Source organism: Hydra vulgaris, chromosome 01 (genome assembly GCF_038396675.1).
Source record: "Hydra vulgaris chromosome 01, alternate assembly HydraT2T_AEP".
NCBI lineage: Eukaryota > Metazoa > Cnidaria > Hydrozoa > Anthoathecata > Hydridae > Hydra > Hydra vulgaris.
In genome coordinates this window covers 9,757,360-9,768,673 of record NC_088920.1, presented here as the reverse complement: position 1 = coordinate 9,768,673, position 11,314 = coordinate 9,757,360, and the positions used below count along the sequence as shown (strand labels likewise).

Below are 11,314 nucleotides of genomic sequence, written 5' to 3'. Positions count from 1 at the left end.
TGTAACTAATTCACAGACAGCAAGAATATACTGGTCCGATAATGACTAGCCAGCGAATTCATTAAAGTTCCGATAAAGTTCCGTTCTTGGATTGCCAGTTCCAACGGTCCAACAAATATTTGCCGAAGCAGAACAACAGACATAGAACCGACACTGGCCCATCAGTGGTAAAATCAAATTTATTATGATATAATCAGGAGCATTTGCGTTTACAGCGCAGATTTTCGAGTAGGTACAATCGGCGGGGCGGGGCGGATCAGCGGGGCGGATCATTCAAGTTAACACGGCACTTTTAATAGTTAGATTTCTGCAACGGAATTCAACCTTAGCAAACATATTGCTAAATTTTTTTATATTAGACATAAATGGTTTTTATGTAACTCATAAAAGGTTATTTATAGGAGGAGTTGTTAGGACTATAAACGTAATTATTTACATCAAACATTAACCATTAAATTGGTTTAATGTTTAAATTAAATTTTGTTCACCAAGCTAAACTGGTTAAAGAAACTTAAAACCTAATTTATGGAAACAATGGCAACTGAAGAATGAAAGGTATTGATAGAAAAAAATTGGTAGTAATGTTGGTTTGATAGAAAAAGAAATATATAAAATAAACTTATATTATTGTGTAGATTATTTGAACAATTTTGTTCTTATAATTTTGTGCCTTATTTTATTATCTTTTTGTTGTCATAATCATAACTTTTTGTAAATTTAATTTGAGTGTTATTAACACATTTATCTTTTATATTCTTATAATTTAGTAGGAATAATATAAAGATAAAATCTTCTTTATAAATATAGTATAAGAAGTTGTCAAAAAAAAAAAAAGGATACCTGAGTAATATTAACATATGAGGCACAAGATGAAAAAAGTTACTACATATCTAGATTTGGACATACATTCAAGTGTTTTTAGCAAAATAATTTAAAAAATTTGTTCTTGACTTTGTTTTTTATTTTTTCTAGCAGTTTAATTATTATTTAATAATTTTTTCTAAATATATTTGCTAATTTGTTTACTTATAAATACAATAAACAAATATAATTAAACCAACAGAGCTGTGATACACATTATTAGTGTATAGTCTAACAAAAGTAGATGTCAGACTATAACAGCTTTGTATATATATATATATATATATATATATATATATATATATATATATATATATATATATATATTTTTTTTTTTTTTTTTTTTTTTTTATTGTAGAGTGTTTAAAAATTTTTTTCGCTTTTACAACTTCTAGTTGGTTCCATTTGATGGCTATTCTATTTATGAAAAAAATATGTTGTTAAATAGATTGTTGTTTATATATCATTTATTGTTGTCTTTTGTAATAGAGTTTTCTATAAATATTGGAGCATTATACCTATATATGATATCCAAGTCATTAATAAACCTGTATAATTGTATCTCAACACCTTTTGATCTTCTAAAATCTAATGCGGAGAAAAAGGTTTATCAGTGAGTTTTGATAAATATTTTAAACTATAAACACGAATTGCTCTAAGTTGGAGCTGTTAAATCATAATAACATATTTCCATATATGTAAGCTCCTTAATGGGGTTTAATATTTAAGGTGAGGTTTAAATAATGATGTAAATACTAATGTTATATTTCTTTTATCTAAATATTTCAATAAGTGTTTGATTTGTCCTAGTGTTAAAATTTCAAAGTCATTTTTTCTCTATAATTTTATTTTTTAAATGCTATTGAACTGATTATTGTTTTAGTATGTTTTAGCTTCATTTTTAGAGTTTATTTGATGATTAATGTTCCACCACATAAATGTAGCAAATATAAATAAAGCTGTGGCAATAAACGTAATGATGACACAAAAATGCCAAAAGTTAAATGGTTCATCTAAATCTGGTAAGTTATTATTATTTCTGCTTTCAGTGTTTAAGTGAAGGAAAAGTTTTTCATTTTTGTTTTTACTATTACTAATGACTAGATTTACTGTGTTTTGTAAAGTTGTTTTTGTGCATAAAAATATTTAAAAAGATTGAGAGGCATTTTAGTTTGTTTACCTTTTTTTTTTATTATTATTTATTCAAAATAAGTTTTACAATAAAAGAATGAATAAAATTCATAAAATATATACAATAAGAATTACAAATTTTGTTAACTTTAAAATAAGAACGCGGATACTCGCAGAAGATTATGAGATCTTGTCATCGAGAACCGTCTAAACAGATTTTAAATAAAAAATAATTGTTTAATGTTACATATATAAATATTCACCCATAAATAAATATATAATTATTTACTCATATAAACATGCAAACATATAAATATATATACTTACACATACGCACATGTGAACATATATTTGTCAAAGTTTGCACAATTGTCTTATTTATTCAAATTTGATGAATTTTTTTCTCAATGTAGCTTATAAGTCTCCTAACATTTTAAGTGCTCCTCAGCACCTTATACCAGACAGGTAGTAAATTAAATCATTTTCTGTTCCCTTGCTGACAAGTTTGTGTTGCCGTTAGATAACAGATTTCATCTGAATATTGCCAATAATGAAAAACATATTCTAGTTTCAATTTAAATATTTTAAATATATGTTAATGATGTTAAATTTTATATGCTCAATCTTAAATATTTTAATGGTATAATAATAATGTTCATCTTTTTTTAAATGTTTAAGATGCTTTAAATTGTAATCATACTGTGGGAACATCTCAAAGTCAAACAATTTGAAAAATTATTTTATCATTTTATTATAAATAGATTGTAATAAAATGATAAATTAGTTTTTCACAGCGTGCTATATTTTATTTAGAATCTGCTGTGAACTAAATAAAATATTCAATCGTAAAAATTATCTCAAGACATGAAATTGGGAATGGAGTTTTGGTCCATAATATCCCAAGTACTACATGTTTTGTAAAAGTACCACATGTACCACAAAATTTACAATTAAAACCAAGTGCGTCCTGCACTTGGTTTTAATTGTAAATTTCATTTTAGTACTCAAAGTTATAAAAAGCTTCTTAACTTAAGTCTATGTAACTATGTTTTGATGTTAATGGATTAAACTTTTTCGATCATAATAAAAATAATTGTAATATGATAACCATGTTGTAGCAGCATATATACAAAATGTTGTGACCATTTTTTATATATGTTGTTACTATGTTGTATAAGTATGCATGTAATAAATTATTAAGTTGCGCTTATGTTTATTTTTATTTAATTTAAGTTAAAATGGATGCAAGCACTAAAGAAGAAAATAACGTTTTAAATAGAATCAGAATTTATAACAAATCATGTTGACGATTGGATACGAATTGCAAAAAAGCACCATTGTCGAATGGTTATGAATCATATCATTGTATAACAATTGTTTTTTGTCGCGTAAATATATTTTGAAATTTAAGCCTGTTTCTCAAATTTGTTCATACAAATTAAAATTGTCAATAGTCACGTGTCTAATACCTTTTTTTTGTTTTGTTATCACTGGCTAGCCACGGCTGGTCAATGAAAAATCCTTAGAGCAAAACGGAGCATCGCCAACGTCGGCAGCCGTTGCTGGTCTAGTGCGGTAGCATACACAGGGCCAGTGCGGGACCATTATATCCTTGCTGTCTGGGTTATTTTAATTATTTTTCAAAAAGAAAACAGAATTTAAATATAACTCATTACTTCAATCAATTTTCAAAAAGAAGACAAAATTTGATTTAAGGATATAAAAAAAATGCAAAAAAACACTTGTAAAGTGTATTTATTATTATGAATTTATATTTGTAAAGTTTTAATGTTTTCTGCCTTCATGTATGTGCGCACATGTTTACAAAAAGATGTGACGTTGCACGGAAAAGTCATCTATAAATTCAAAATCACTTTTATCTCCACGGCTAACAAATGGATTATTAAAATCTCGAGGAAAAAACAGAAACTTTGCGAGTAAGATAAAACTTATTTAAATTAAATTAAATATAAAAACTATAAAAATATTTTATATATATATAAATATATAAAGCAATATATATTATAAAAATATAATATATATAAAGTATAAGAAAAAATAAAAAAAAAAACTCAATAATAATATATTGTTCTTAACTAATAGAAAAATCTAAAAATAATTGACAACAAATATGGAATGCAATTAAAGAAATAAGTGGTTAAAATAAATATAAAAATAACGTTTTGCCTAGAAGCTAACATTAACAAAAAATAGCTTTTTAGCTAATGTTAGCTCTGATTTGGCACAAAATATTCCTTCAACTTTACTAACATTTCATTCCTACCTAACGACTTCTAATAAAAAAAAAATGAAAGAATCTAAGTAAGATATAATTCAGTTGGGAACTGCCTTATTAAGTCTAAAAAATAACAAAAGTGCAGGATCAGATATAGTTAGTGTCAATAAATTAAAATTAGTCTATGATATAGTTGAACCATTCTGATTTCATATTTTCAATCTATTCTTTAGATCAGGTATAGTTCCGGATAATTTGAAAATTGCAAGAGTCACTCCTTTTTTTAAGGCTGGCGATAAGCCAGACTCCTCAAATTACAGGCCTATTTCCGATTTCTGTCTTTTTCTAAATTGTTTTTCTAAATTGCTTGAACGTATAATGTACAATAGACTATATAGTTATTTAATTAAAAATGTTGTACAGTAAGCAATTTGGTTTCAAAAAAAAAACATTTAACTGATCACGCAATAGTAGAATTAGTTTACCATTTATTTAATGTCTTTGAAGAAGACTGTTTTACATTAGGAGTTTTCATTAATCTGTCCAAAGTTTTTAACATCGTTTCTATCCATTAACTATCCATTAACTATCGTTTTTTCGTTTTATCGTTTTTCCATTCTAATTAAAAAAGTAGAATAAAAGGTTTAAACTTTGGTTAAAAAATTAATTGTTGAACAGAAAACAGTTCGTATAATGTGACAATATGGAAACAACCAAAAATGATTTAACTTATAGAGTTCCACAAGGTTCTATATTAGAACCTTTACCTTTCTTACTACAGTTTAATGATTTTTCTTCAACATCAAACTTAATAAATTTTATTTTATTTGCAGAAGCTTCTAATCTTTTTTATTCTCATAAAAATAACGAAACACTATTTAAAGTAGTCAATGAAGAACTAAATAAATTAAATGAATGGTTTATATGCAACAAACTGTCTTTGAATGTTCAAAGAACAAAGTTTTACTTTTTTTCACAAATCAAGCAAATTTAAAGAAATACCTCTTATTCTAACCAATATCCAAATAAATTAAAATAAAATTTAAAAGCAAACTTAAGTTAATTTTCTATAAACTCTATTAAAAAAAAAAATCTTTAAAAACATTCGCATGATCTATAGAGTAAAGACATTTTTTTTTGGGTCCTTACAAACTTATATTTTTCTTTTATACATAGTTATTTAACTTTACAGCAATTTCCTTTGAGCAAGTACAAATCACGTTAAGTTGAAAAAAACTGAACAGCAAGCAAAAACATGCTGTTAGAATTAGGGCTGTACCGGATTCCGGCTCCGGCCGAAATCCGGCCATTTTTGCAAATCCGGCCTAAATCCGGCTCCGGCAAAAAGTTTTGAAATCCGGCCACATTTTAGCCGGATTTCTGAATTTTGGTCAGTTATTTATTACATCTTTTTTGCTTTTATTTATACAAATCAATGTTCTTTGTAATTCTATATTCTATGTACTCCATGTTTGTAAAGGTATCTGTATTTACATTTCTTTACAATTCTTTTCCCCTTTGAAGTTATTGATTCCATTCATTGCGATAATTAAAATTGGTAACTTCAGAGCAAAAAAAAATTCGAAATTCGAAAAAATTAGTCGTTGAAATATTTCTGAAAGATTTAAATTTATAAAAATACATACTTAATTAAAAATTAAATTATTTAAAGTATTTAATTAATAAAACTACCTTCCTAGCGGGCACGGTACGTTTTTAAAACGTTTTCAAAACGTTTTTTAGATGTTTTTATAAGGTTTAAACCTAATAAAAACGTCCAAAGAACGTTTTAAAAACATACTGTGCCCACTGGGTTATTAACGTAATTTTCTTTGATAATTTAAATAAAATTTATTTATTACAAACAATCTTTAGAAGTAATTTCTTACTTTCACGCTTAAGTAATTTCTTATCATTCACGCTTATTCAAAATATCAAATTTTTAAAGTTGTTTATTTCAAACATAATTAAGAATATAATATAAATAATTTTCTAACGTTTAGTTATATTTATGTTGAGATATTACATTCAACTACTTTGCAAAAATTGTATAGTCATTCATAAGATTTGTTTTAACTTTTTTTAACTAGATGGCAGGCAAAGGATAAAATGATAAAAGCAGTCCAGTTTGGGAAAAACTTCAAACTAAAGGATAGCGACAGCTCAAAATGCCAATGCTTGCTGTGTCCCAGCATCTTGTCACGTGGTAAAGCTGGTGAACCTAAAAAGTTTTCAACTTCGTCTATGATAACACATCTTCGTTCAAAACATCCTAAAGAATACAACGAAATGCAAATAAAAATTGCTGACTCACAGAAGAAAGCTGAAACTGTAGCACTGTCAAATGCTAAGCCTGGTGCAACTGCCGCAACAAGTAAAGCCATGGTTCAGTACACAATTCCAGAACAAGTTGCACGCATGAAAATATGGGATATCAACAACAGCAGTTAGAATTCATCGTGCCATTGCTAAGATGATTATAACTGATATGGAACCGATTCAGGTTGTTCAGAAGACAGGCTTCGTTGAACTGATGAGAGTTTTAGAGAGGCGGTACACTGTTCCATCACGGAAATATTTTTCAGAGCGATTAATTCCTGAAATAAACGATGAAGTGTATACTCAACTATTGGTAATACTAGATCTAGCAACTTCTCCATTTCTGTCATTTACCACTGATTCATGGACATCAGGCAATACTGGGCAATTATTCATGGGTTTAACTGCCCACTGGCTAACAGAGCACTTTGAAAACATGAGCTTTGTGTTGGATTGTAAGCCATTCATTGGACATCATACTGCCCCTGCACTGATGACTGCCTTTCAGCAGATGCTTGACAAATGGAATATTGACGTTGGACGCTGTCATGTCGTACTTCGCGATAATGCGGCAAACATATCGAAATGTTTCTGTGATGCCAACATAGATAGCCTTGGGTGCTTTGCACATACTATTCAGTTATGAGTACATGATGGTTTGCTCAACCAGCGGGCAGTATCAGATATAATAAGTATTGCTAAGAAATTAGTTAGTCATTTTAGGCATTCTTCGTCTGCGACTGGTCGGTTCAAGGAGCTGTAGGCTGAACTTTGTTTACCAGACTACCAGCTGATACAAGACGTGAGTACAAGGTAGAATTCAACGTTTTACATGCTGCGCCGACTATGTGAACAGCATTAACTGCATTAACTGTCTACTGTTCAGAAGTTGATGGGACTTATTGCCGAACTGTATATCAATGGTCTGTGGCGGAGAATGAAGTTTGTGTGCTGGCTCCGTTTGAAGAGGCTACTCGTGAAGTTAGCTATGAAACAGCACATATATCACTGGTTATCCTTATTGTAACAGCTCTGCGGAACCTGTTGAAAAACGAAGGCAATGATGCAGGTGTAAAGACTATGAAGTCAACACTACTTAAGTCATTGGATGAGCGTTTTAAAGACATTGAGGAGAAACCTCTTTATACAGTGGCGACGTTGGTTGATCCACGATTTAAAACTAAATTCTTTTCATCACAGGCAACACTGACAGCTGCAAAGGCAGCGGTTCTGCTTGCATTCAATAAAGTTACAGTGCAGAGGGTATCGATGCAAGATGAAAGTCAATCTGAGCATGCTAAGCAGCAGATTAACAAAATTGAAGAAGTTCCAGCAAAAAAAATCCGGCTGGATAATTCTTCAACATCATTATCATTACTCTGGCGATGTATTGATGAAATTGTTTAATCTACGTCAGCACCTGAACAACAATTGCCAACAAGCATTGAAGCTCAGCTGAGCCAGTATCTGGTAGAACCAGAAATAAATAGACTCGCTGATCCACTACAGTGGTGGAGTAAAAATATGCAGAGATTGCCAGCTCTGGATATTTTTATATTTTCTTCAATGATCACCGCAGCTCACTCCTTCCACATAATGCAGCTCGTCTAATATTTCTTAAGTACAATTCGAAACTGATCAAAGACTAAATACTATTTAGTCTTATGCATATAGATTAATTTAGTAAATAGAAAAAAATCGTTTATCAACTATTTGTTCTGTTATATTGTTCTATTATATTGTTTTATTTATACTGCTTGAAAATTTTTCCTTTTATTTTGATAAAAAAAATGAAGTTTAATAGAAAAAAGTTGTCACTTGGTATTGAAAATGGTCAACATTGTTTATCATTTCAAACATTGTTTGATTTACAGGATTTCGGCTCCTGTAATTTGCTTTCGAAATTCGGCTCAGGCTCCGGTTCCGGCCGGATTTGTCAATTTAAATCCGGCAAATCAGGCTCCGGCCGGATTTGGAAAAATTGAATCCGGTACAGCCCTAGTTAGAATTGTATTTAGAGCTAGTAAAGCTGTTCCTTATGAACCTTTTCAACGTAAACTTGGTAGGGGTAGGTTTTGTCACTCGCCAAGGAGGGGGCTAAAAAGTAAGGTCTTTAAAAAAAAAAAAAAGTCCGCATATCTTCATTTATAAGCAACTTTTTTTTAATTTTTTGTACTTAAGTGTAATAACCAACTTCATATTTCACATATTACCTCCTCATATTTCACTCTTACTTCACCGAAATAACTCATAAATACCCCACAAAATTTTCAAATAATGATTCCGTTGTTCCAAGATCTTATTAATTTAAATATTATATATCTAATTAATTTAAATATAATTATTTAAAACTCAGTTCATTTCAAATTCAATACCGTAGACCATTTATATGGAAAAGTTTTTTGAAAAGTATTATTAAAAATAAAATTCTTCTAAACGTCTCTCCAGAACAATTCAAAAGAGAATCTAAATGATTTCTATTAGAAAATAACTTTGATCTTAAAAACTTTTTTTTATATTAGTACTTAAAATAATTAAACTGAAAAAAGTCTGCATTACTCACTTATTTTTATTTTGATTTGTTTCTTACTTTCTTCTCATAAAAAAAAAATAAATAAATAGCTAAAAGAAAAAAATATGCATCTAAATGATTTACTATTTGTAATATACTGTGTTTTACTAAATAATTTTCAACCTCTAAATAAAAAACCTCTAAAACTTTTAATTTTTAATTTGTTTTATAAACTGAAGACGACAATGTAAATGGGGCTCGGCGATAAGACAATATGCGTCTTCTTCTTGCTCCGGCCATTTATTATATATGTACAATCTTTCTCGTTGTAAATTTTATTAAATGGCAAAGTAAAATAAAATAAAATAAAAGGTTATGAAAAAAAAAATGAAGACTGGCTCCAAAAATTTTGAAAACTTATTTTAAAGAAATACACCATAAGTATTGTACAAGATTTTCCATAAATAATTTTGTTGTGCCAAAATCTTATTCAAAACTGAGTGCTCATTCCATTCAGAATCGTGAGCCATTTTTGAGTAAAAGTTTTCCAAACATTGTTGCCGAGAAGAATATTTCACTTAATTACTATATCATTAAATCAAAGCGGTGTTTATTACACACAGATTTAAATTTATCTTGTTTCAAATTTCTCTTTTAAAACAGATCAATAGTGTTAAATAAAATCATCTAAAACACTACATCAACTAAAAAATAATGTAATTAATTTAAGTTAATCTTAAATTTAATGACCCTGTAAGTTCAAAAACTAAATTAAATAATTACTGACATTTATCATTATCATTAATCGCATTTTTTAAAAACTTTTTAGTTCCTCTTTTTTTTATTTTATTTTGTTTGTTTTATCAAGGGCCGCCTAAATGAGGAGGGAGGGGGAAGGGGTTTCAAGAGAAAGCTTTTGAAAGCTGTCCAATAATCTGCCGCCCGGCAGATATCCAGGGGGATATCTGGGGCAGATATCCAAGGGGATATCCAAGGGGATATATTGGGGCGCCAAACGGAAAGAGTCGTACCTCAACGTACAAAAACCTGCACCTACAAACTTGATCTACAAAATTAAACATCTACAAAAAAGTGGAAACAATATTTAGATGTCCAACTGAGGTCTAAATTGTTTTCAACCGATTATAGTCCTTTTTTTTAATTCGACCTATTTATGACGTTTTCATTTTCGATCAATTTTTAACTCAACCGATTTTAGAGACTTATATTTTCAACCAAATTAAATTTAATTAAATCTTATAATTATTAATTTAATAAATCAACAAGAAGCCAATGTTATATCAGTCTATGAAAGTTACTGACATGTTTGTAGGGTAGACCGGGGAGAGTTCGCCACTTTTATTATTTAAAAAAAAAGATGTTATTCTGCCATATTCCCTAGTTAAAATGATGTAAAATATTTATTATTATTAAGAAATTACATAATCTAATCCAAGGATTCTAGCTAAGTTTGTTACAAACATGTTTGGTAGTTATACAGCAATAACCAGCTCGTTACTACCATGCTTGATAGTTATACAGCAAAAACCATTTTTTTGCCATCGTCAATGTTAACAAAAAAATTGGACAATATCGTGAGTTTTCTTACTAAAGGAATGTATAATAAATAACTGCAAAAAAACTAAGTTATAAAGCCAAAACCAAAAACACCGACGATCTGTCAACACTAATGTTAACAAAAAATCTGGACAATATCGAGAAGTATATAAATAAATATAATGATGAATCGAATATTGACAAAACAAGCAGTGAGTTTTCTTATTCAGAAAATGAATCAAGTGACACTGAGGTTGAACTATTTTTTCCGAAGGATTGTTCTCCAACAACTCTACATCAAAGCATAGAAATTCTACTTGACGAGTTCAAAAATTTTTTGATTGGTCCAGACAAAAAAAGAGTCTATATCAGCTGATACAACAGTATCTGATGTAAAACGGTTTTTTCAAATTGTTGGTGCTACGCAAGAGATTTCCATTTATTTTGAAATTGACACAATTAGAAAAGTATACATTGCCAAGCTTGAAGAGAAAGGTTTAAAGGCTCGGACGATAAAAAGTATTTATTTTCATTAATACACTTTAGTAGATTTTTAATAAACGATAAAGCATCATTACAATTGTCTGGATGTAACTCGACTGATTTATTTCAAATAAAGGACATGCTAACAACTTGGATAATAAGTTATAATAGAGCCGACCAACAAGTTTATTTGCAATTCTCTAAGTGCACGTCTA

At 28.9% G+C, this 11,314-nt stretch overlaps 1 long non-coding RNA gene across 2 annotated transcripts; it reads left to right on the top strand.

Annotated features, from left to right (window-relative positions):
• Positions 1-232: 232 nt before the first annotated feature.
• LOC136074773 (uncharacterized) lies at positions 233-3,402 on the top strand. Of its 2 annotated transcripts, none has more exons than XR_010635416.1 (3): positions 233-555; positions 1,767-1,883; positions 3,226-3,402. It is a non-coding gene; the product is annotated as an uncharacterized LOC136074773 (long non-coding RNA). The 2 variants fall into 2 exon arrangements; XR_010635417.1 differs by lacking the exon at positions 233-555 and adding an exon at positions 1,224-1,590.
• Positions 3,403-11,314: the final 7,912 nt, after the last annotated feature.